Source organism: Polypterus senegalus, chromosome 10 (assembly GCF_016835505.1).
Source record: "Polypterus senegalus isolate Bchr_013 chromosome 10, ASM1683550v1, whole genome shotgun sequence".
In the NCBI taxonomy this organism is placed as follows: Eukaryota; Metazoa; Chordata; class Cladistia; order Polypteriformes; family Polypteridae; genus Polypterus; species Polypterus senegalus.
Genome location: NC_053163.1, coordinates 55,298,267 through 55,325,628, shown reverse-complemented (window position 1 = coordinate 55,325,628; position 27,362 = coordinate 55,298,267). Strand labels below are relative to the sequence as shown.

General features: G+C 37.0%; 1 protein-coding gene across 2 annotated transcripts in view; it reads right to left on the bottom strand.

Moving 5' to 3' along the window:
- The window catches only part of mid2 (midline 2), an 846,826-nt gene that overhangs the window by 525,531 nt on the left and 293,933 nt on the right, over positions 1 to 27,362 (bottom strand). For both annotated transcript variants that reach the window (XM_039765790.1, XM_039765792.1), the window contains exon 4: positions 451 to 554. The gene's annotated coding sequence lies outside the window, so the exon portion shown is untranslated. The remainder of the gene's footprint in view (positions 1 to 450; positions 555 to 27,362) is intronic.

Genomic DNA, 27,362 nt, shown 5'->3' with positions numbered 1-27,362 from the left:
TAGTGAATAGTGATTGAACTGCACTGAAGTGAGAGATGACCATTAGTGGTGAGTAGACTGGTCTGTACTGAATACACATTGAACAGTGAGGTGGTTATTTCTTCAATCTTAGAGTGCTGCAATGCTGTCTATTTTTACATTTTTATGTAAGAAGAAAAAGACAATTCAATGCCAAATATAAAATGTTAAAAGTTGCAAAAAAACTCAAAAGATACAAATAAGGCTCTAAACCAGTGTACATTTGCCAACAGCAGGAAAGGAAAGTGAAAAATAATACAGTCTAAATTTCTACAGCCACAAAGATAAGGAATTGGCACTTGACATGAACCGAATACAGATGTTTCCAATTATAATTGCGAACAGTACAGGAATAAATGGCTGGCAAGTAAAAGAATTCAAAGCATTTTATTTCAGAAAGTGAATTTAAGATGAAAAAAAGGGAAAACTCACAGGAACGTAAAGGTGAAGATGATCTGCTTCTTTCTTCCTTCAGGGAGATATTTACTTGTAGGCGTCAATTTCAAGACAGCATTCTATCCATGGTGCTGCGAATGCTAAGCATAAATGAAAAATAACCTTTGGTCATTTGGAACATTTGGCTGTTAAGGAGTCAGTGTTGGACTTAATGTTTTTAGAACAATACATCATAAAGCATTTTTACTTTAATTTTCCATTATTACAAATGAGAGGAGACACTTTACATCTACATAACTTTGCTGGATAGTTAAAAGTTAATTTGTCCTTTGGCTAAATTTAATTTTTAATTACGATATAGTCAAGCTTAGATTAGTGTGATTATGCATGCTTAAGGAGGAATTCTTCACATGAATCAGGAGACATTACAATGTTACCTTTTCCATTAGTGCGATAATAGATACGCATTGGATGAGAAGAAAAAAGAAGTGGGTAACACAACATGACATTCTCAAAACCACTTTGTAAACCTCAGGTTCATGAAAAACCAGAGCTCATCCTTTTCACTAGATGCAAGCCCTTTGATATCGCACTAGCTGAACATAAGTCTCACTCCCACAAACATCCACACTTATACTCCCACAATAGCCATTTTGGAATCACCAGCTAACCTAACCTGTACATCTTGGGAAATGTACAAGAAAAACTGAAGTGGAAAACAAAATGAATTATGTAGCTAGACATTACAAAACACATGAGAGATACCAAACCAATAACAACATAAAATGCCTACAGCAAATAGGTAAGATGTACAAAAAATAATCTTGTCCAAAATTTTACTTTCTCGTACATTAAAATGGCAGGGCTTGAGTAATAACCCTGAAGCATCTTCCATCAGACAAAAGAGCAAATACTGTATATTGAGTCAACACAGTTTCGACTAAGTCAGTCATGACAGGTTTACATTCATAATCTTCATGCATTGTTTCCCACTACCTAACAATGAAGGAATTCTGACTGTATTTTTATAATTTTTAAATTTTATTTTTACATTTTATTTTTATTATTTTATAAATAATGGATTTCTAAGCCAGATCTGCTTTGCTTCTTTGCTATAAGCAGAAAAGAAATAACATGAAAAACCTCTTAAATGTGCATACAGTTTTAAATTGCTGCCTTGTTTGAACTTAATGGCACTGCATTTCTTATATTTATTATTGCTGATGTATTCTTAATCCAGATAATATTTCATCGTATCACTGTGTTCTGTGCAGCCGCCTGTGATGTCTGAATGAAAGAGGATACCACAAAATATCAGCGAACTACTTTTACATGGTCTTTTGATGTATTTAGGCGCAATGCCCAGTGGGGTCTTGCTGGTATTTTTGCCTGGAAGATTTTGTCTTTTTTTTTTTTTGCCAATTTTTTCTGTTCACCCTGGCCATCTCATCTTATCAACAGACTGTCACTTAGAAACTTGAATTTAAAAAAGAATTCTATATTTTAAGGACTCCATGTCTATAATTATATATCTTTCTTATGTAAGTATGCATAATTTGTTTATTTTGTGTATACTATTTATTTACTATTATTCTTACCTAAATGTAACTTGTATGTATGAATGAAAATGTGCTATAGAAGTAAATGTTGTTGTCACTGATCCAGATCCAAACTTTACAATTATCATAATTACTTCGGACATTGCCATGAACAGCCATCTGTAACTGAAAATTGCTCCAAAGGTGCTGTACAATGGCTGACCCTCTGCACCGATGTCAAAAGGTCATGCAAATAGACAATCTCCCCTTTGGGATAAATAAAGTAAATCAAAAAAGTACTACTGTACCTTGACACTTTTATCAAGATTACTGGGATTTAGACAATCTGCCTCACAATCTGGGTTAGATTATGAAGTGTAGATGTGTCTATTGTATTAATCATTTATTTATTTAAACAGATTTATAAGGGAACCGAGTAATGCTAGATACATTTTTGAGATCTGACCTGTACCAAATTTTGTGTAAACAGGCCATTTTGTGTGAGGGTACAGTGACTTTAATATGTCTCCTAATGCACACCGTATGTCAAAGATAGTCATACATGACAGAAACAGTAGATGTATGTAACAAAGCATAGAAGCAAGGGTGTTAGAATCATAATTTTTAATTGATGGCCATCTCAGTGGGATCCCTAAATAAAATATACATAGTGAAAATGTTAAGCAGTCTTCAGTAAAGATCTATGGGTGTCATAATATGTAGTTGAAAATGGAATGCAAGAAAATATATTTTCTCATGATTTACACAGCATAGCAATTTAAAACATTTAATATTGAAACATTTCCATAAGGTCTGGTTCTCTATAAATAAAAACTCATTCATTCATTGGAAAGGTATCTGAATAACACAACAAAGTTAATGTTAGGCTGCAGACTTTTTTTAGGGGAAAATAAAACGATGAACTGCAAAAAGTATACAGAGGTGAATTACAATGATGGCATGAATTCACTTTTATGATGATAAATGTCTTTTTCTGTCTAAATATCTTCTCAGCGCCTAAGGGATCCCATAATTTCTATGCATAAAAAATGTATTTTTTTGATTTTTTTCTTAAATGAATGCATTATGCATGCAAAGCATCCCTGTAACAATCAAAGTAAATAATTTGATACCTAGGAAATTATTATGGAAAAATCTGCTTTTTTTAACATTATACTCTGTAATCATTTAAAGTGGTGCCTTTAAACATGACTTGATGCATTAACTTCATATTTAAACATTATTGATGTTACATTATTTGATCCATTTTCTACTCAGGTGTTAAATTTTCAGTTTTATTATATTACGATGTAACAGAGAAATATAAATAGGCTACAAAGAAAAGTCATTTTGTTTATTACTTTTTATTTATTCAGAGCCATGCATAATGATTACAAAGTAATTTATTCATTTGTGACTGAAAAAGAAATATAGCAAGAAAACCAACAGTCCAGTAAAAGCAGAAAAAACACTTTAATAAACAACTACTACTGAAGCAAATGCAGGGTGAGACATTTAAGGATAAATAAAAGAAAAACAAAAAAACAAGAAATAACAGGTCAGAGCAAGTGTTGAGGAGATTCTCGCCAGCAATTAATTACTGGCAACCAGGAACATCTCTTAAAAAAAGTGGAACAAAAGGTAAAAAATGTCAGTAAACAAGAGTGCAGCTGCCACAAAAGGCAGTGGAAATTTACTGAGGATCGAAAACGCCAACTAAACGAGAGTCAGCAGCAGCAGACGTAGATCTCTACAAACATGGAAGGAAGATGACAAATGAGGATTGCATGTTTTGGCAGTAGCCCATCATGGATTACCACTTTCAGGGTTGCTGCTTTACACTTGAAGAATTTTTAATTTGTAAAAAAAAAGTGCAAGAATTGTGTTTTATTTGAATATAAATAAAAAGAAACAAGCCATAGACAAAATGAGAAGCACAACTTTAAGTGGAGAATAAACAGTTTTAATTAGAAATAATTAGGTGTTAAGCTCATTGTTATGCACTTGTAAATGTGTACGCTTTGGCACTGTTTATTAAAGGAATGCTTTTAAAATGTAAAGAGCAGTGCTTATTTCTGCTGCTTTACCGATTCAAGGACTTTGGTCCAAACTCGGGTTTCCTCCTGGCACATCAGGTTTTATCAAAAAGGCCTGCATTGTTGGGTTTGTTGTGTGTATGGATTTGTCTGCCCTATGATGCACTGGGGCAGACTTCGACCCCCATCTCTCTGTAATGGAAAAGACCATTTAGAAAACGTGTGGATTCATTATTCACTACCATGCCTCTGTTGACATGAGTTCATTCATGGAGTTTGGCACTTATTTTTTGACATAGTTATGACAAAACCCCTCAAAGAAATGTTAAAAGGAGTCTAGCAGATAGATATCTATTTGTTGTATTTTGACTCTGTATCTTTTTGATATTTTCAAAAACGTGTGCTGATTGTATACAATATTACTAAATAAAATAAAAAGCTCATGCTTCTAACATCTAATTACTTTATTCATAGGAAGATCTTCTCAGCTTTTAGTCAGATTTCCAGAATTCCAGCTCCAGTATTTGGTATTTTTTCCTGGGTGTACAACTTAGCAATTTTTTGGATAAATAATAGAGAAAGTGGATAGGCAGCATAGAAAGAGTCAATTAAAATGATCTAATAGTAAGACAATCAACACATTACTGCCCCTTGGGCCTAATGATACAAACACCTTAGTTTCCCAACACAGCCTTCAAAGATATCTAAAGAAAAGCCCACCTCTTCATATCCACATTGGCTTTCTGCTGCTCACCTTCTAACTCCAATCTCAAAGAATTCTTAGAAAGACCTTCCTGGTGGTATGCCTTCCAGAGTCTTGTAATGCCCTAGAACATTTTTCTCTCAGTTTTTATGATTAGAGATTTGGTTTAAGGATAAAAAGAACACCCAGCATTCACCTTTCCCAAAGCGGTAGGTTAGGAGCACGTGCTGATACTGCGCATTGCTGCACCCACCACATGACAAACCAACTCAGGATCCCATTTTGGAACCCAAGTGTAGCCATGCTACGGGTGAGACCTCAGAACCACACAAGTTCAGATGGTGGAAAGAAAACAAAATAAAAATATAATGGTATATGCCATTTTTCCCTATAATATATACAAATTAAAGAAAGAAATAACTACACAATATCATTGAAATGCCTAATAGTTCATTAGGTGCTGATATGAGCTTAGTGACCCCTGAAGGTACTGTATAGGATTCTAAAAAACAGAAAAATTGAATAGTTTTATTTTTTTGATTATCAGGGTTATGCATTCATTGACACAAAACAACTAAATTGTTTAACCCATGAAGACCTTTTGAAATACTGCCTGTACATTAAACATTTAATACAATTACCTCTAGTTATGATCAAAAGAATGTGTTCTTTAATGACAGGATTATCTGATTATCAGGAGATTTTATTACTTGAGTGGCAGCAAAGGGACACCCATATGCAAGACTTTAATTATTTCTCCAAACTTAACCAGATGAAAATACAAAAAATGGCATAATGTACAAACAACAGTAAATTTCCAAGAACCTGACAGCTAGAAAGTGTTCACTAGCTTGTTTTGTTACAGTCTACAATGTTTTTTATTCATAGATATCATTTTATATCTAGATGACAAATATAATTTTTTTCATTTGATTTATAGATTTTGAAACCTAGTACTGTGAGAAATAACAAGCAATGACTATAAATTATTTGTATTTTCAAAAGGAGACAGGATGGTGGTGCAATGGTTATCATTTCTAAACTAAAATTATAGCACTCGCTGGCTCAGGCACTGTCTGGGTGGTGTTTAAATGTTCTCATTGTTCTTGTGTTGTGTCACGGTCCAGGTGGGCTCCACAGTGTCTGGCAACTTGACACCAGAACCATCAATAGTCATGTCCAAGGATGAGGACACATGCAGACAAGAAGTAGGTACAAAGTGCCTTGTGCTTTTATTTCATAAACAAAGTCAAACAAGGGTGCAGACAGCATGGTGCCTCTCTAAATAAATGAATAACAATCAATTAAAAAACAGTTCAGTAGAGATTAAAATACAAAATACATGTTCCAATAAAGTGGAAGTTTAAAACTTTTTTATTCCATTAAAACAACCCTGATGCTGCCACTCTAAAACTGATGTATTCTCTGGTTACCCTTTCGGGTGTCTTCAGCAAGAGGGGATGTCTAACAACAGGTGCAGTCAACCTTTAAAATCCAGCTTGTGTCCCTTGCAGCCCTCCTTCTGCATCCCAGGGGCACAGTGAGCCATGCTCCAACTCCTGCCACTGGCTTCACCATGATTCTACCCTTTTTAATTCCTCTCTCTTTTCCATCAACTTAACCTTAATCTTGCGGTTATCTTCTCATCTCATCCTGCATGTCCATTTTTAAACTGTGTAGTATCTGGGCACAGGTGTTGCAATCAACACCTCCAAGATGTGAATGAAGCACTTGACCAATATGCTCAAGTTTGCACTTGAATATGCGATCAGCTAAGCACCTCAATCAACTTCAGTGCGGCACATGCTTATTTATTTAAAAATGCATGTTGCCATAGACCTCTTCTATCACATTGGGTATCAAGACATGGCCACGGTGTAGCTTAGTCAGACCAATTCTAAATTTTCCCTGTACAGCCAGCTGTTCATGTGTGCCCTGTTGAAATGGCTGCAGCTGTGAATGGCAACAACAGTTTAACATAAAGGATGTTTGAATGTCTTCATAATCCATATGGCATGATTCAAACTTGCTTGTAGCCTTCTAGTTTTTATTTTATGTCATGTCAGTTCACAAGCAGGTAGGCAGCACAGAAAGATTCAATCAAAATGATGTAAAATTAAGACAGTTAACACATGACTGGGTGCCCCTTGAGCCAAACAGTTACAAACTGTTTGGTTACCCATCACAGCCTTCAAAGATATCTAAAAAAAGCCCACCTCTTCATGTCCACATTGGCTTCCTACCACTCACCTTCTAACTCTAATCTCAAAGCACTCTTAGCTTCCTGGTGTTATGCTTTCCAGAGTCTTACAGTGCCCTTAGATGTCCTGATGCCATTGTGCTGCACTGTAGTTGAAGCTCTAAAGCACATTAAACGTTTGATCCTCAACTTGATTGTGTAGGGCAAGACTAATTAAAATGCTGTCTTTGTGTTAGGACTATAGTGCGCTAAATGTACACAGATGGAAGGCAACACCTGTACCCAATGGTAGTAAAGATAACAGATAAGATAAAAGCCAAGCAGCTTGCGAGAAAATGGCGTTATAAACCGTCGGTGCCTTCTGTGATCCTTGGAAATGTGAACTCACTACCAAATAAGATTGACGAACAGGCTGTGCTGGTGAAAAATGTCAGAACCTACAGAGAATACAGCTTGCTGTGTTTTAGTGAAACGTGGCTAACAACTACCATCCCATATGCTAACGTGGAGCTATCCGGGTTTAGCACAGTTAGAGTGGACAGAGACGCAAATACCTGTGGGAAGCGGAAAGGAGGAGGACTCGCTCTCTATGTGAATACAAGGTGGTGTAACTCTGGACATGTAAACGTTAAAATCTCCAATTGCTGCAGGGACATCGAACTGTTGGCCGTAAGTCTGCGTCCCTATTACTTGCCCAGAGAGCTTGGACACGTGATTGTTTATGAATTTCCCCTTGGGATTAATAAAGTATCTATCTATCTATCTATCTATCTATCTATCTATCTGTCTATCTATCTAAAGCCACTGGATGAGGTTTTAATTTGCATCTCATTTTCAAGTTAAATTTCCATTTTGTTGCTAAAGAATTATATATATCTATATATATATATATATTTTTTTTTTTTTTCATTGTTGATGACAATGACCTCAGACACAGCCATCAGCAGTGCATCTGTCTGTGGAGAGAGTGTTGACTTTGTCGAGAAGTTTAATTTCCTTGGCAGTGGCATTCATGTCTGGTGATTCTTCCAATGAAGTCAGTAGACAGATTGGGAGAGCATGAGGGGTCATTAGGTTGCTGGAAAAGGGTGTTTGACGCTCCCGATACCTATGCAAAAAGATGAGGTCCAGGTCTTTAGAGTCCTGCTGCTTCCTGTCTTGCTATATGGTTGTGAGACATGGATGGTATCCAGTGACTTGAGATGAAGACTGGACTCTAAAGACTGGAGAAGAAGTACAGTCCTCTTTGGAGAATCCTTGCGTAACGGTGATTTGATTTTATGATGAATGAACAGTTGCTCATGGAGTCCCGAATGAGGCACATTACCTGCATTATGAGGGAGCATCAGTTATAGCACAATGGCCATGTGGAGTGATTCTCTGAGGGTGATCCGGCTTACAGAGTTGCTTCATTTTTGAGGACCCAAGTGGCCAGACCAGACCAAGGGGACACCTATGTAACACGTGGCAGGTGGAACTAGACTGCGTGTCTACCAGAGGTTGCCAACCAGGATCCCAAGCTGTTTTGTTCGTTGTGTGATGGGTGTGGCAACGTGCTGTACAAGTGCATGCTTCTCAGCCTGACCTGACCTGACCTGTTAATGACACCACTCTGCTTTCACATCGCTTTTTGTATAAAGGGACACTTTCCAGTTACAGCATTGCTGCTGTGCAAGTGTCAGTTGATGACGCATCGGATGCCATTATAGTTAAGAACAGAGGTTTGCAGGAACTGGCCGTCTGCACCGTATGTTAAAATAAAGGAAAGACTCTTCGAGTCTAAAAGATCAAAGTGAATACTCCTGCATAAGACTTCTGCTTTCAATCCTTTGATTCCTTGACAATGATTACTGTTTTTGCTAAATACAAGAAGGTTTTCCCAATAGACCAACCTTTATTTATAAAGCAAATAAGATCATCAATAAAACCCTCTTGTTTGATCACCCAGTCATTCCCCGATAAATGGGTCCCTTAAAAGAACGATTTTTATTTTTCATGCCCCTTGACATCCATACAGTAACAATTTGGTCTCTCAACTCCCCAATTTTCTGTCAGACAGATTGGCCTCATAAGTAAATAACTTACAGAAAGCTCTTTGCTATATAATCATAAAAAAAAGAATGTATATGAGTTTAGATATACAGAAGCTTCAAAGCATAAAACTGACACAGGAAAAAAACTAGCCAAAGAGCTTATTTACAAAGATAAACTGGGCAATGATCAGGAGCTAATTGCTGTGAAAACCTCGTGCAATTATGACTATCTAATAATATTAAATGTAATTATATTGTACATCACATTCATTTCATTACATGTAGCTCAAGTCATGATTATTGATACACATTCATATATACAGTTTATATACACACATGTTAGTACCAGATCTATTTATTGTAATTTTTTAATTACTCTAAAAGTTAATTATTGCATTATTCCAAAAATTGGACACAAATGGCATTCCCTACTGCATAAATATTCATAAATAACTTTAACATAAGAGAAAGTAATAGCCAATCACATAAGTGACAGCAGCTTATCCCATACTATCTGTGCTACCTGTCAAAGACGGGTTGAGATCCAAGTAATCAACATAGACCTTGTGGCCTATAGGGGGCAAGCCCACTCCCCAAAATCTGACACAGGGAGACACAAGGTACAAGTCCAGCACACCATTAATTCCAAAGCAACTCTTTCTTTGGCTTCTCTTCTTTTTCTCTTCCTCCTATCTCACTCTCTGCCCCTGTCTGCCTCCACTATTGCTACAACAAGCTTCGTCACCTTCATCCAACAGCAATGTGTGTACATAATAAAGTGTAAAAGGAAACTAACATAAGCAAGTTACCCAATAATATTTTAGAGTTATGCCCGAGATATAAAAATGATCTCTACACATACTGTGGGTCTTGTATCGGGGCTTAAGCAGCTGAAATTCAATGCTATATTCTTGTACATCTAAAGAGAATTTGCAGCATTACATCTTAATAAGCTGCAGTTGGAATATCTTGTGGAAAAAAAAAAAACACAATCTAATATAATCCTCTTAAGATCCACTTAGCAAAAACATTCCTGACAAACAGTAAGGCACTAAACCCAAATTTCTTTCACCACATTCTTGGTAACTAAAAATAAAAAAAGCTTCTGTTTGTAAGCCGGCAAATGAAGGAAATGAGAGAGGTTGAATGGTCTTGGCTCTTGAGATGTTCACTAACACCTACTGGGAATTGTGAAAAAAGAAGGGCATTGCTGCAGTGTTTATTTTGGCATAAAAGTGCTCAGGCTCTGGCAGAAGAAAGAAGCTACAGCTAATACTGCGATTAGCCAGAGCTTCGGCACATAGGCGCGTTTACTTTGTCTTTTGTTCAGCAAATGGATTTTCTGTTCATGATATATAAACAGTTCCAAATTCTGTTCTGACATGGTATTGTTTACAAAAGACTTTAAATGTCTGCATTCCCCCTGAAAAACTAACAAGTATGGATAGCATTATTTTGAAAAAAAAAAAAAACACAACCTTCTGATACTGCTTATCTTTTAACATATTCAATTAAAATGGAAATTGTATCCTTATTTCAATGCTATCAATAAATTGCTAAGACTTCATTTAACAATGTGATAGTCATATATGGAGACAGACTTTTGCAATGAGGGCACACAGCTATGAGACAGGTAGTAAGCAGTGCTGAAATATCCTACCAAGGTTTCAACATGTGCAAAAAGTGCAGTGATAAATTTTTGAAATAAATAAATAATCCATAAAACAGTGCTCTGTGAGGATTAAAAAATGAAATAAATGATCCAATAAAACCAGGGATAAATTGAGGTTTAGAATCAGTCTCTCCAGTGCTGCTCTCTGCCTTCATCTTTCTTTCTCCCTCATCTAACCCATTTCCTGGGTATAAACAGCCAGTCAACCCTGTCCTGACCACCTATCCACCGGCTTCCACAGGGATGCACTGAGCCCGACTCCATTGTCCTGCTGCCATTCCTCTGTGTCTACAAGATCTCTCGGATCACATGATCACCTGCTCAGCAGAACTGATCCAGTGCTCCTTACTCTCACTCAGTTCCTTTGAAGAGCTTCCTCAATATTTTTCTTTCTCTTTTCATTTTTGATTTTTCTCTCTCTTTCTCTTCCTTATTATTCTCCCCAGGCTCTTTATACTTTCTGGGTGCTGGTGCTTATATTAATATAAATAATGAAACTGGTTAAACTCACCATGTTTGCATGCAATTGCGTGATGAGCCAAGTTCCTCCTTTAAAGACAATGGGGCTGGTCGGCTTTGCAGCATCACACACCCACGCCCACCAAACCTGAGCTTTATTGTTTTAAATTAAAAAACCCTTACTTGCTTCACAACATATATACAACATAAAAACACACTTTTGGGATACACTTTGCACACAAGCACATGAAAATGCAAACCCCTTAGATGGAAATATTAAGTTTATGAATCTGCCTCACTTTTAGTCATCACCTTTGGCTAGTGACTAAAACAATGAGGCAGCAGGTACAAGTGACTGAAATGAGATTTCTGCACAGTTATTTGGTTCACACTCCGTGAAAGGAGGATCTTAGTGGGGAAATTCAGCTTATAACGGGCTAAGAGATGCCAGTGAAAACGGTTTGGGCATTTAGTAAGCTTGATCCCACCTAATGGGAGGTGTGCCATGTATGGCACATTGTGAGAACACATGCTGGAGGGATCACATCTGTTAATCAGCTAGTGAATATATTCACATTCGAAAAGAAGAACTAAAAAAATGTCACTGCACATCAGGCATCCTCACAATTTCTGCTTGGCATATTTCCAAGGTGATCCTAAACAGGAAAAGTGGATAGGAATTGAAGTGAAGAAAACGTGCATCTAATAACTGGCATTGTCTACCTCAGCAGAAAACACATTTTGCATGCAATTTTATAACCATCTCTTGGGCATTCTCATGGAAAGAGTGTTTATTGACTCCTCAACACAAAACTGATTTAACTATGTTATGGTTGAGGGACGTCCTAAATGTACACTCCAGCATTAAGCCACTTCTCAACTCTGCATCTCTTCTTTAGGAGTCATTTATTTGTGCATTTGCTTAGTTTGCTTTGAACAGTTGTCTTGTTGCGGGATCAATTTTCCATTTAGCCTTTGCTTTTGATATATGGTCCTGACATTTTAGAATATTTGCTTGCTCTGGGGCCTCAAACTAGTAAAGCTGCCACAGAGTATAATGTGCTTTACAGTTAGTAAGTGTTTTTTGTTTTTGTTGTTGCAACAAACTAACTCCTTTCCTTGTCTATTCAGGAAGTCTCAGGTACTCTACATAACATTTTAGAGAGCAGACGCTTCCACCTTTCTGACTTCACATGTCAACACAACTAGAGAATCGCCTTTCTGACACTTGTCTCAAGCTACGTCTGTCTGTGTATTACCCTCATTTTTTGGGTATTTATCATTTCAAATGGAATGAAAGGATTCTCATACAGATTATAACAGTACAGATTAAAAGCAGTAACACCAAGATCAAAGGAATAATGTATTGTACCTGACGATTACTGAACACAGAAAATAAAATATGTTCTTCAGTTTATTCCGTTTGTAAAGCATGTGCATTTGTTAAATGACATTAACAGTAACTGTGAGTTGGAGGTTACCTTGGGGGTATGTGAAAGACTCACCATTATTATAATTGAGCATGTATTCTCCAAATGTTAATTTCCCTAGGAATGCTGCAGACTGGAGTTCAAGTAGCCATATTTCAAATATAGAGTAGTTTTAATGAGCTTATATTGTTAGGATCCATTTACATTGATCAATTTGATATTTCTCTGTGATTTCACCTGTTTATTATTGTTTGTTTTTTACTGCACGCATATCATACAATTTCTTAAATAAATTACGTATTTCAGCACTGTAAGGCTGTACTCAGTGAAATACACTATAGAAAAAACTTGACATTAACAGGACAACGGTAGGCTAACAAATGTTAACAATAACAATAATGTGTGTTACTCTTAAAGATAATTTTTCTCAGGGTCATCCTCTCTGAAGTCCAAAGATCAGAGAATAGATTAGGTTAGATAGAACTTAATTTGTCCCCAGGGAGGAATTTGGCTTTCTACAGAAGCTTTAAATAAATAAACACGCACTTTGGTCTGAACACACACCGGAATGACTATAAATTAAGAAAATTCAAAATAAAGAAAAGTTCTGACCTGGCTGTCACAGTCCCAGTGAGGTATTATGCATGCATATTGCGATTGGTATAAAAGAGCCCCGGTAGTTTCGTGACAAATTTGTGCTGAATGATTCATTAGCTGAAAGTCCTCAGTGTTGGAGTGTCAGAGAGAGGATGTGCAGCATTGTTCATAATAGCACTCAGTTTTCTTTTAATTCTCTCCTTTGCTATGACCTGAGCCTGGCTTTTTAATTAGGTTGTTGATTCGGTGGGCCTCTCTTGATGTGATGTTACCAGCCCAGCCCACCACCAGGTGTACAAAATCACACTGGCCGTCAGGGAGTTGGATAAGATGTGCAGGATGTCACTTCCCACATTAAAAGAACAGTCTCCTAAGCACAAAGAGCCTGCTCTTCCCTTTCTTATTTAGTTCCAAGACCAGTTCAACCTGTCATTAATGTGGACCCCAAAGTACCTGTAGGAGTGGATGACCTCTACATCCACTCCTTGACTCGTGACTGGACACAGAGGCACTTTGGCGTGGTGAAAATCAATGACCAGTTCCTTGGTTTTGCTAATGTTATGTCAGAGACAATTCCCTTTGCACCAAGAAACAAAGTTCTCCATTTGACTCCTATACTCAGCCTCATCCTTCTCATCAAGGGTGCCTTACCCATCTGCAGGATGCCGCTGCACTTAAGCCTTCTTCCTTCAACTCACTCCTGTGGCCTTTCCCCATCCCATCCACACTACTGTTGTGTAGACAAGAGCATAATCACCATCTGGAACACAGCCATCACACAAAGCTATCAACTGTACTCTTCTGCCTAACAATTAGTCCGGTCAATTCTGCCTTTCATTCTCTCACCAGCATTCTCTCTGTAACAAAACCAAAAAAACCCCACAAAACAATCCTCTCTGCTGCACTAACCCATTCCCTTTTATCTTGTAGCTGCGGCCTGCTGATTAGCTTAGCGCACTTCAATCATTTCATTAAGCCAACGCTTGCTTCGACATTCATGCAGTGTACTGGCATGAGCTAAAACAGGTTGTGCTGAAAATCATTAATTAATTAAACAATTAAAAACATGTCCTCATCTTAAACACTCTTAATTTCCAATTGCTTAAACTGAAAAGATAAATTCCTTTAGTCTTTCATGGTTGTCCATACCTTGTTGTCTTATAATAAGTCTAGACGCTACTGTATTCTTTAGCCTTGCTCTAACACTATTAGGCCTTTTTGTAAAACCAAAATTGCACACAATATTCCATATAATGTCTCAAAATTGTGTTGTAAGGATTACAAATAACAGTCCTTGACATTTGATGAGCTTGTAATGTTACCCAGAATCCCATTAGTTTTCCGAATCACTTCTAATTATTGTCTGAATGTGGACAGAGAGAACTATGACTTCTAAGTACTTCTCATAAGATATACTTTGAAGTTTATGAGTTGTGTGCTTCTTCTGCAATCCTTTACACATTCTTCATTTATATTTAAGTCCATCTGCTGCTTATCTACCCAAGTCTAAATTCTGCCCAGTTCCATCTGGGATGATGTTAGGTTAGATTAGATCAGACAGATGACACTAGAGTGTCTGCCAATCTACCTATCTGAATTTCACAGAATTTAATCAGCCTGTTGTTTGCATGTTTGTCAAGATCATTTATATAAATTAAAAAGAAGTCTTCCTTTTACATAACCTAACACAACATTCTCCAGCATTCTTAATCCAATCAGGGTCAAAAAGGATCAGAATGTATCCCAACAGCACTGGGTGCAAGGCAGAAAATGGGCTGCTTCCTTTTTACATATCTGTTACACTTTGGTTCACTTAACTTTATGGACAATATTTATCACACTACTAAACAGACTAATAATCATGGTATGTCTATCCGCAGATATTCTTATCATTCTAATCAAATGAACATTTGTCTTTCTAAATTCAAACCTTTACAAAATCATTCACTCACAAAAGCCACCAAAAACGTTTGTCATGCAGGTGTTTTAACATATAAGAAGGTAGCAGAGCACCCAGATATACCCACGCAGGTGCAGAAAGAATGCGCAAACACAGACCCAGGATTCCATCACAGGTCACTGGAGTAGACTGGAGACAGTATTACACTCTCTACCTCTGTGACACAGGCTGCAGCACATTTCCAGACAGTGTGTATTGGGATTGTTGGGCCTGGTTGTCAGGGGGATTGCAGGACATGGACGATATCATCCTTGGACAGTCAGATTTTGGCCACATCCATCTTGAGTAACGAGTTTCTCAACGGAGTTGCCTGGCAACCAACTTGAACAACAGGGCAGTTATGTCATGGTTGGGAAACGAGAGCTCTTCAGTTTCACCATCTGGCACTTTCTCCCCTTCAAGTGTCAGGGAGCTTTGCCTCCTTGCCATGCTACAAATCTAAAGGGACATCAAGCATCAGGGCAGAAGCGTAAGAAATGCATTTGCTAGCGCTGCAGGGATGACGACAGTCTGATATATTAATGGCTGATCCTTGGGCCACATTGGAGATATCATTTTCCGTCACCATAAACAACTCACGAGCTTTGTCAGTGTATAATGGTGTTGCATTTCTCTTGCAGAATATTAATCCTTAGTATGTGCTATGCTTTGATGTATTAATGCCCCAGAGGTTAATTTTCAGCCATTTTCCATCACACTGGTCTTCTTGATTTGTTTAAGAACTCATTTAGTAGCGCCTTTAGTGATAATTTTGTTTTTCTGAACTTAGACAGTGGTCTTAACAAAATACAGATATGAAAGAAAGCTTAGGGTGATAAAGTCTAAATTAAGGTACAAACTGATCTACACTTCCATACCACTTGCGTGTTAATAAATCAGAATATAAACTTTGAAACTTTATACTTGTCATTTTAAATGAGGAGGTCAGATGGTACTGATGAAGGTTAAGAGTTATAATTGGGTAAACACCTACTGAGAGAAAAATTATTGAAATCTAGAACTTGAAGCATTTGTATGAAGGTAAAAAGAAATGGGAATACATTGTACTAAGCCATCTTAAAAAAAGGCTAATAATATTTGCTTCATGACAGGTTATTCTAATTGTAGCATCTATTCAATAAAAAAGGATCCAGAAATGCCAGAGGCTGTACATGAAAATGTATTGGAAAAGACAGAAAGGAAATATGAAAAATGCAAAAAGATTGCTATACAGTATTAGCTGTATGACTAAGAAATAAAAATGTATATATATTTTTTAACTACTTACCCTGGAACGGATTAAGCAGATTGGAGAACATTATATATTACTAGATGTGTAACCCCATGCTGTAAAAAGCCTGGGGTCCTAGAAACTACTGAAATCATCAGAAAAAAAAACAGAAATGTAGTGATGTCAGGCAATTGAAAGGAACTACTTTGGGCATCTCTCTCCTAGGAGGAGTCATTTTGCCAATGTTCTCGCTTTGCTTGTGCATTAGCGGTGGGAGGAAAAGTAAAAGGTATACCGTTTTACAAATGTTAGCAGCTAAGCGACGTTGTTTTTCTTCTGAGGTTTCGTTTTGTTGATGTGTTGGCCTCACTTGTGCTATTAGCGGCTAAGCAAGTTTTCTGTTTCCTCAGAAGTGGAGCCCAACCACAACTCCACCTCTCACTTCCGTGCCAGACAGACACACACACTTCCACGCATAGACGTTTATATATAAGATAATACAGTGTGCTATTTGAAGAAAATGCAAGTATTTTCTAGATACATGTACTCCAAATCTACTGTATGGTATGATTACAATTAAGGAGTGACGTAAAAACAATTTGAGACTGCTTGCTGCAGTTTAAAAATTGCATGTACATTTTACAATTAACATTTTATTGAAAATTAAAGATAAAACTGAGTGGTTATTATGTATTCAATAAAGTTAAAGCATCAGAAAGATTGTGTTGGAATTTGCCTTCTTTTATCAAAGGTATATCTACTCATTCATAGATAATGGGTTTACGATAAGCACTACACTATTGCTGACATCAGCACCTGAATTTTGTTGTTACTTAGGTTTTTATTAAATGCATTTTACAGTTCACTCATAATACTAATTTTCAATGTGCTAAACATATCTCTTTGAGTGTCATTATACTAACTGAGTGTCAAATGCCAGCACAGCATTAAAATATATGATACAAAGGTAAGTAAAATATTTATTAATTCATGATAAAAAACAAAGTCTCACACATTACTTAACCATTTTCTTAAATACACAAATGAAGTGAACTGAGCAGCATCATTTGCTACTGGTCTGAAAAGCAGGTATGTGGAGTACAAGCCTAAAGCAGAAAAGAAGATTTTTCAGAGTAGGCGATATATTGAAAGTTTCACAGTTTTATTGTTTATATTCCAAAATATAAATAATAGAAAATATTAAAAACTTTTGAACTTCTGAAGTAACTTTGAAAGTGTTCTGCCATCAATGCAGACAGAGAAGGAGAAGTAAGTGTTCATGAGGTAAGATTTTTAACATTAAAATCACATAATGGCACTCAGTTTTGTGTTAATTATCTCCTTTATTACTACCTCCCTTGTAACTAGATCATTGATTCAGTGGGCCTCTCTTGAAGTTATGTTACCAGCCCAACACACCACAGTGTAGAAAAATCACACTGGGCATCACAGAGTTATAGAAGATGTGAATAATGTTGCTGTGCACATTAAAAGAACACAGTCTCCTAAGGAAAAAGACCTTGCTCTGTCCTTCTTTACACAGTTCCACTGTGTTCCAGGACCAGTCTAACCCATTATTGATGTAGACCTCCCAAGTACTTTTAGGCGTGGACCACCTCTACATCTACTCCCTGAATTGTGACTGGACACAGAGGATTATTGGTGTGGTGAAAGTCCATAACCAGTTCTTTGGTTTTGCTGATGTTAAGATGTACACAATTCTCTTTGCACCAAGAAACAAACTTTTCTAACTGACTCCTATACAGTAATCCCTCGCTATATCATGCTTCGACTTTCGCAGCTTCACTTCTTGGCGGATTTTATATGTAAGCATATCTAAATATGTAATGCGGATTTTTCGCTGCTTCACAGGTTTCTGCAGACAATGGGTCTTTTTACCTCTGGTACATGCTTCCTCAGTTGGTTTGCCCAGTTGATTTCATACAAGGGACACTATTGGCGGATGGCTGAGAAGCTACAAAATCAGAGCACGCAGTTAAGTTAATGTGTGCTGATTGGCTCAGCGACGGAGTGCTGAATTTGATTCCATGGCGTTAACCAGGAAATCTTGTCTCGCTGATTCAGCATCAATGTGTTTCGCTGTGTAAAGAGTTAACTTTTGTGCTCTTTTGTGTTTATCTTTGTGCATAGTCAAGCCCTTCATTATGTCTCCAAAACGATCTGCTCCTGCTACTGCTTCAGGGGCCGTGCCCAAGCGCCAATGGAAGATGCTAACGATTGCCAAAAAGGTAAACGTTTTGGATATGTTGAAGGAAGGGAACAGCTACACCGCTGTAGGACGCCATTACAGCATCAATGAGTCCACGATTCTTTTTATTTAAAAAGGAGGAAAAGAATATAAGATCTACGGCCACAGTGTCCTTTAACCAGGGCGCAAAACGAGTTGTAAGTGGATGTAATATGGCAGTAGTCTGGATGGAATCTGCTTTAGGGATTTGGATTGAAGACTGCCGGAAGAAGAACAACGGTGGTGCTACACAGTCGCCTGAAGAGGCTCCTTTAGAAGGGCTGTAACGCTCTCCTTTGTTGTGCAGTAAAATTAAACTCATCGTTATCAGACAAGTCCTCATGTCATTGTTGGTGAGTAACCATAATTAATTTTCTACGTACATTACTTAGTACATGTACGTACGTTTAGTGTCACTGTACATACATTTTACTGTATATAATTTTTCTTGGATTGTACGTATTTATTGCTGGTGGCCTGTCTATCGTAATGGCTGTAACATATGTGATATGCTCAATATCTTTAAATAATATTTAGGTTTTACTGTATATAAACAGTGTATTTACATACATAATTTCAACAAATCTTACCTAATATCTAAGAGAGTATGAAGGGTTTATGCTGTATAACTGTGATGGAAATGTTTATAAGAGTGTGAGAGAGTTTATAAGGGCTTAAAATATATAAAAAATAACCATATAAACATATGGTTTTTACTTCGCGGATTTCTGGAACGCAACCCCTGCGATCAAGGAGGGATTACTGTACTCTGTCTCATCCCCTTTATCAATACACCCCATAATTGCAGAGCCATCTAAGAATTTCTACAAGCGACATGACCTGCTGTTATATTTATAGTCATATAGAGTGAAGAGAAAAGGAGACAGAACTGTCCCTTGTGATGCAACAGTGTTTCTCATATCTGTATCAGAAACACAGTCCTCAAGACTAACAAACAGGTCATATTATGTTGTTTACTAAAATACACAATTATGTAATATTGCTGAATAACAAATCCTAAATTGAATCAAGATCTTTGTCACAATATTTTTTAATTTCAGTCAACTCATTTCTTTTTTTTTAAGGAATACTGCTCCCAAAAATATTTTTAAATGTTACTTACACTAGGTAGTTTGTATTGATGACGGATAAAAAAATGTTACTCTCATGTTTTCATGTAGAATGAGAGAAAAACAGTTGTGATTTAATGACACCGAACAGTGATCCATACTACACAACAATATGAAAAACATCAATGGAATAAAAGAATAACAAGATTCAAGAGACCCATGTCACATAATCCACATATCCACTATCCAGTCATATACTCAAAATGCATACATCATAAACAGGAAAGCCCAATACTATAATATTGTACTTTTGAATTGAAGAGCTGCCTCTCTAGGTCTCTCTTTTGGGAGGTGCAACCAGGGCTAATGTCCCATGCACCATCCTTTACAGGGCCCTGTGTCAGATGAACATTAGGTTAATTAAAATAGTATTTACTAAAATATTAAATAACATCTTACAGTGATATAGCCTTCTTTATAAAACTTAACTGAGCACACAAAATCTTGGGTCCTTAAGTCTCTAATATCAAACTCTAAACAAATGGAACTGTTTTGTAGTTAAGCGTGGCCACGCTATCTGACATGACAGATGATGACTTGAGAAGGCAGTGTATGAATCTGAGCCCCGTTTTATTTCATGGAGAATCTTATGACACTGAAAGCCTCAGTCTTTTCCCTGAGCTCAAAGAGTTAACAATGAACTTAAAGCCCTCCAATTTCTAAAGTCAATTAATGGCAAGTTTTCAGACACAGAGGCCGTATATCATATTTTATTGTCTAGGTCTCTGACTGTGGCTTCAGGAGAACGGAGCTTTTCTAAATTAAAATTAATAAAACATTATCAATGGACATCCACGTCTCAGGAGAGGCTATGTGGACTTGCAATAATGTCTATTGAAGACAATGATGCTGCAAATCTCGACTATGGTGATTTAATTTCAGAGTTTGACACAAAGAAAGCCAAGAAGATTAGCCTGTACAGTTGGTAAATTGAGAATTTTTTGTTTATTATGATAAATAAATGAGTAGCATAAATGTAAATTCCATTTGATTGCATTGTTGGCCTGTAGACCAATGGGTTGTCTTGTCTTTATACAGTATTAAGAACTGGCAACTGTGTAGGTTAATCGCCCCAAGGCTCGTCTACCCCTCAAGAGAGCCCTGCCCCTCTCACCCTCATTGGTCAAGAATACCACCAAAATCATTCCTTTAATAATAAGATTAATTTTGTGAAATTCCCCTTTGGGATTAATAAAGTATCTATCTAAGACATTACTTTACATCAGGAAGAAAAGGAAAGAAAATACAAAAATTGCTGTTCCCCTAAGTTTCTTTTTGCTTTGGTGTGGAATGTCTAAGCTTATATACAGTAGGTGAATAAAAATTGCTTAAAGAGGTCCCAATTGCCTTACAACTGGCCTCCTCCAGGATCATTCAAACAATTACCACATTTTCTGGGTCCAACAAACAAGGGATTATTATTCAGGACAGCTGTCAAAATCTTCCAGTACAATGATTCCAAACACATGGCTAAAGTTGGACAAAATGGTGAATGTCCTATAATGGCTTAGTCAAAAGCCCTGTTCTCTGAGTGAGTATCTGTAGCACTCTTTGAAAACTGAAGTGGCACAACCATCATCTGAATAACCCGAGCAACCTGGAGGAAGAGGAGGAGGCAATGATCACCAATGTGCAGTGGCCAAAGTTGTACATTCTAACTACATTCAGTACTTTAAAACTGCAGAGACGTAAAATTCAGTGCTGCCTTTATTATTCAGAAAAATTAAAGAATTAGTAAAGGTTTTAAACACTAAGACAGGGGTGTCCAACCCTGGTCCTGGTGGGCCGCAGTTGCTGCTGGTTTTAATTCTAACCATCTTCTTAATTATTGAGCTGTTTTTACTGCTGATTAACTTGTTTTGCTTTAGTTTTAATTGACATGACTCAGACCCCTCAGTTGTTTCTTTATCCTTAATGAGCAGCCAAACAATAATGAGACACAAAACAAGCTGCCACATGACCAACTAACCTGAAAATAAAGAAAGGTGAAGGTCTCAGTCAATGTCAGTTTGCTCAGGGCACCAAAACATCTTGACGATGGTCTTTGAAAAACAGAAAATCAACAGTCTGCTGTGGCAGAGCGAGAACAGCAACAAGTAATGATGTTTAATAATGGCTTTAATTAACAGCAAGAATTGGCTTCTCATTAAGTAACTGGTTGTAGTGAAATTGGCTGGAGTTTGACGTTTCAATTTAGCTTGTCATATGTTGGCTCATTTCAGATCTCAATTCTTTTTTGTTTTTCTTCATTAAATGGCAACCAATCAATTTAGAGAACTGAATTCTTAAACAGGGCTATTAAAATGAAGGGAAAAGGAGTTAATTAGCAGTGAAAACTGCTTACTGATTAAGAAGAGGGTTAGAATGAAAACCTGCAGCCACTGTGGGCCACCAGGACCGGAGTTGGACACCCTTGCACTAAGACAAGGCATTGTAAGCACAGTTTAGAGCATCAGGTCTAAATTTAGATTCTGGAGGGCCCCAGAGGCTGCAGGTTTTTGTGCCAAAACAGTTACTTTGTTAGAAATGAATCCTGGGTGATAACATGGCTTATTTAAAGTGACTTGTTCATTCTTTCATTCTTCCATGTCAGCTCATTCTACTTTTGACTTTCATGGTGATATCATCAACATCATCATTAATTCTCAGTCCTTCACTTTTTGCCCAAACACTTCACTAAAATTGATGCTTTATGATGAACACACACTGGTGTAAATGGGACACACGGAGCTCGATTCACTCCTGAAAGAGACTTATGCTTGTTTGAAGTGTTTGAATAATGTTTCTGTATCTAAATTCTCCTGTGTATCTGTGCAGCTCTGTTCCGTTATTTTACTGAGTAATAATTTCCATTTGTACTATCATATTTTGAGACTTTCGAATTTTAGTACTTTCATTATCTCTAACCTGCTTTGCATGTGTATTGTGCCAACATTTTTAAACCTCTTTACGATGTTCTACTTTGTCATCTACTCTTTGCCTTTTATTTCTGGCCCCGGGCGTGGTTAAATCTCTTGGCACAAAGTCTCTTCTCATGGGACTTCTATGATGTGACTTGAAAGAATCTCATGTTAAGTCTCTGTATCGCGGGATTTCATTCTAAAAAGTCTCTTCAAAAGATTGCATCTCGTCACAGAATAAAAAATCTTGTCTTCCAAGATTTTTTTATTATAATAGACAGATGTATACAAGTGAATAAAAAGGCAAATAAAGTGTAAGGTTACATCATAAAAACTGTTGAATATACATAAGGGGACATATTGTGCACAGTTTTGGTCACCACTCTACAAGAAAGACATAGCAGCACTTGAAGCTGTGCAGAGGAGAGCAACCAGGTGAATCCCAGGACTTAAGAACATGTCCTCCTATGGCTCAGAGAATTAAACCGTTTTAGTCTCAAGCAGTGGAGACTGTGTGAAGACCTAAGCCAGTTCTACAAAATCCTTTAAGGCATTGATAAAGCAGATGCAGCAGAATTACCTTTGCTTAATGGTGTATCACGTACTCAAGGACATCATTGGAAATTAAGGGGATGTGCATTCAAGACTGAAGTCAGGAAGCACTTCTTTACACAAACTACCAAGACATGGAGTCAAAGCAGAAACTTTGACAACCTTTACAAAGAAATTGATGAAGTATTGGGAGAGCTTAGCCATTAGCTAAACAAATTAACTTGATGGACTGAATGGCCTCTCCTCATTTGCAAGATTCCTTCTGTTATGTTTAACCAGAGCCACACAAAATGTGAGCTCTGACTTGGAGCTTGAAGGCACAGAAGATTATAAAAAAAAGTTTAAACCAAAATATTGGCCAGATGAAGAGTTACTACTGCTGCCCAAGCATGTGCTTCCATATGTGTGTGTACTCCAGCCAGCTCTGCTAATTCATTAGCAAGTATATAAATTTAGAAATAAGGCTGATAATCAAGCATTATGTAAGAAGCTTGCCGGTGATAGTAAAAAAAAAACCAGTCAGCATAATTTTTGCAGAGCTGAAAATTAACTGATTTATTAGAAAAATATTGCAAGAGGAACTGCTAAATCATTGTGCTTCTTACATTTTACAATTTAGAAATAAATTGTACTTATTTTTTCCACTTTTAAAACAAGTAGTCTTATAATTTCCTTTTATATTCATAATTTATTTGCTTCCCGGGTCCTTACTGCGTGGAGTTTGCATGTTCTCCCCGTGTCTGGTGATCCTAAATTGCCCCTAGTGTGTGCTTGGTGTGTGGGTGTGTGTGTGTGTGTGCCCTGTGGTGGGTTGGCACCCTGCCTGATGTTTGTTTCCTGCCTTGCATCCTGTGTTGGCTGGGATCGGCTCCAGCAGACCCTCATGACCCTGTACTAACTGTACTAAGCCCTACTCTCTCTGCGCCACCACCACCTAATCAAAGCATCATAATGTCCCTACATTGATGGATTAAAGGCCAGAAGTCCACGTGACCGTCATCATCAAGTCCTTCCATGAGAACCTTGAATACAATGAGAACTGACAGAGGTCATTAATGTTAGCTAGAATGCCTAGAGGGGGCCTAGAAACCATGCAGATTTTATTTTTTCTCTTTTTTTTTGTTTTTTCTGTCCTTCCTGGCCATCAGACCTTACTTTTATTCTATGTTAATTAGTGTTCTCTTATTTTAATTCTTACTTTGTCCTTTTTTCTCTTTCTTCATCATGTAAAGCACTTTGTGCTACATTATTTGCATGACAATGTGCTATATACGTACTGTAAATAAATGTTGTTGTTGTGGTTAGGATATAATGGGTTGGATAATGGATGGGTGAATGGATGGATGTATATTGCTTGATTTGTATGCTAAAGTAAACATTTTAATAATTCTTTTTAGTATTAAGCCAGGTTGTACAAAAGTATGATTGAGGCAAAGTACATCATAACATAAACATATCAGTGCTATATGAAATATGGATGTCAGATTTCAAAGTGTGTACACTTTATAATGTTGGTCTGGATATTGTGTTTGTAGAATTTAATTGAGAAAATAAATTGAGGTGGTTGACCAATGAGCAGCCTGATTTACTTTGCACATGAAACTCAGCAATTCCAGATTCAGGTTGGCTTTTTGCATGCAGAGTAACGGGCTTTTGACACTATTCTAATATAACAATTAACATTAAAATAACTGGAATTAAATCAACACTACCACCTATATAAATTATAAACTTTTACATTAATTCAAGGATAGTTTGTTTTGTATTTGATTGGTAATAAAACGATGGAGGTGATAAATAGTAAATGCTGTGCTCTTAACCTAAGATCTTTTCATGTTTTTTTTTTTTTTAATTTTTGACACATAATCGCTGCCATTTCTCTAGTTTAAATAATAAGTCCACCGAGAGAAATATTTGGAGTTTAAAATTACACAAGAGAATCTATCATTAACAAAGTATATAAATCTGTAGCTGTCTATAGTGCTGACGCTGTACACTCAGTAGTATTAGAAATGCCTCATATGGACCACCTACAAAGAGACAATCCCACCCAAACTCACTTTAAACAGCCAACAATGCAATAATTACATTAAATATTAATTTTAATAAACAGCATTTAAACTTACACATGCCAAATTGTTATCAATTAACCAAGTCTACTAAAGAAAAAAGACGGAAGAAAACCAGACACTCCACTGAAAAGAATAAACAAAAATCTAAATACTTGTTACAAAACTCAAAGGGTCAAAACAAACTCAAAGTCTAAGTACCAAAAAAGTAATAATTGTTTAAGAACAAAAATATAAATTAAAATGTAAACACAACTGAAATGCAAAGCCAAAAATCCAAAACCACAAGAACTAAACCTAAAAGCAAAATATAACAAGAATTAGGAGGAGGGCTGTAGGCAGGTGGAACAACACACACACACACAGTTCTCAATGGGAAAGGGGTAATGCTTTCAAAAATTAATAAGAAAAAATAAATTTAAAAAAGAAAAAAAAAACAGAAATACAAAGCTCTAGGTAGTCCATGACAGTTAGTGTTGGAAATAGGAGTCACAGACATGATGAAAAAGGGATGTGAGGACTCTGAAATGGTACACAAAGCAGGCCAGCACCAGCCTATATAGATAAGGCCCATCCTAGCGCAGTCAGTCCCCAGCTACTACATGTAGTAGACAAAAAGTTTGAAATGGTACAAAAAAGAATTTGCCTAAATGGCAATCCAAAGCAAACAAGTCCCAATACACAATCCAGTTATCAGACACCAAAAACAGAAGTGAAAATCCACAAAACAAAGAAACATTAAAACATTAGTAATGGTCATCCAGAAACTCAATGATCCACTGCTCTCATTTGACTGAAATATAAACCAGCAGGAGGACACCGCAGCACTGATGTCAGGGTGGCCCTGTCTCTTGGGGTTCAACCCACAAAGTGAAAGGAATAGCTGACACTTTAAAAATACAGTGCATAATTAACAAAAATAAAACAAAACTAACTGGAATAACATAAACACATTCTGCAATACAGCAGGTAACTTTAGGTTTCCATGATTTACAGGTTGTGTTAGTTCAATTACTTTTTATTTGATAGATTGATTTGAGTTTAATTTGCCATTTTTACCACCTAAACTACTGCCTCATTTGCATATTGTTTACTTAACAAATACAGTGGAACCTCAGGTCCCCCACGGGATTGTATGTAAATACAATTAATCCATTCCAGACCGTACGAGCTGTATGTAAATATATTTTTTGAAAGATTTTTAAGCACAAAAATAGTTAATTATACTATAGAATGCACAGTGTAATAGTAAACTAAATGTAAAAACATTGAATAACAATGAGAAAACCGTGAACAGAGAAAACTAATATTGCAAGAGTTCCCGTTAAAGCCTTACGAACCGCTGGCTGTAAACACTTTTTTAATGAGTTTTAAGCACAGGGAAAAAAATGAACATTTGAAAAATCCTTAATTTATACAAAAACTAACCATAAACAACCAAGAAAAGTAACATTGCATGAGTCGAGTTCTGACATGAAGGAAGTGAGGAGGAACTGGGTGGAGAGGAGATTACAGTTTTGAGGTAAAGTCGCACTGCACGATGCACATCTGACCGAGAACAATGTACTGTACAGGCAGAGACTGAAAATGTGCATAAATCACCAGCGTGTACAAACCAGAAGGGAAACGAAATAGAGCTCAAAGAATTCACAGCGAATGCACAGGGAGAGACTGAGCACGTCTGGAAATCATTGGCGCATATGATCCGGAAGGGAAACTGGCTTGTTCGTCACCTGAGTGTCTGGTTGTGAACAGATGCAAAAGTTTGGCAAACTTTTTGGTCATAACCTGATTTGTACGTGTTCCGAGACGTTCGTGACCGGATGTTCAACTGTATATAACAGCAACTAGCAAAGATATTCTTGACATCTCTTGTCTAATGCCAATCAATAATCAAGTTAAGTTGGGGAACATGCACTGGTACAGTGCATTGCTTCACCCAGTACATGACAAAACAACTCGGGATCCCGGTTTGCAAAACCCCAGGCAGAAACTCAGTCTAGTCCCACCCTCCGGAATTGACCCTCTATCTGCCGCAGCCAAGTGCTATGTGGGCGACCCCTTGGCCTGGTCCAGCCACTCGGGTCCCCAACAATGAGGATCTTATGAGCTGGATCACCCTCGGGGAAATGCGCCACATGTCTGTAGTTCCATAACTGATGCTCCCTCATAATGCAGGTAATGTGCTTCATTTGGGACTCCATGAGAAAC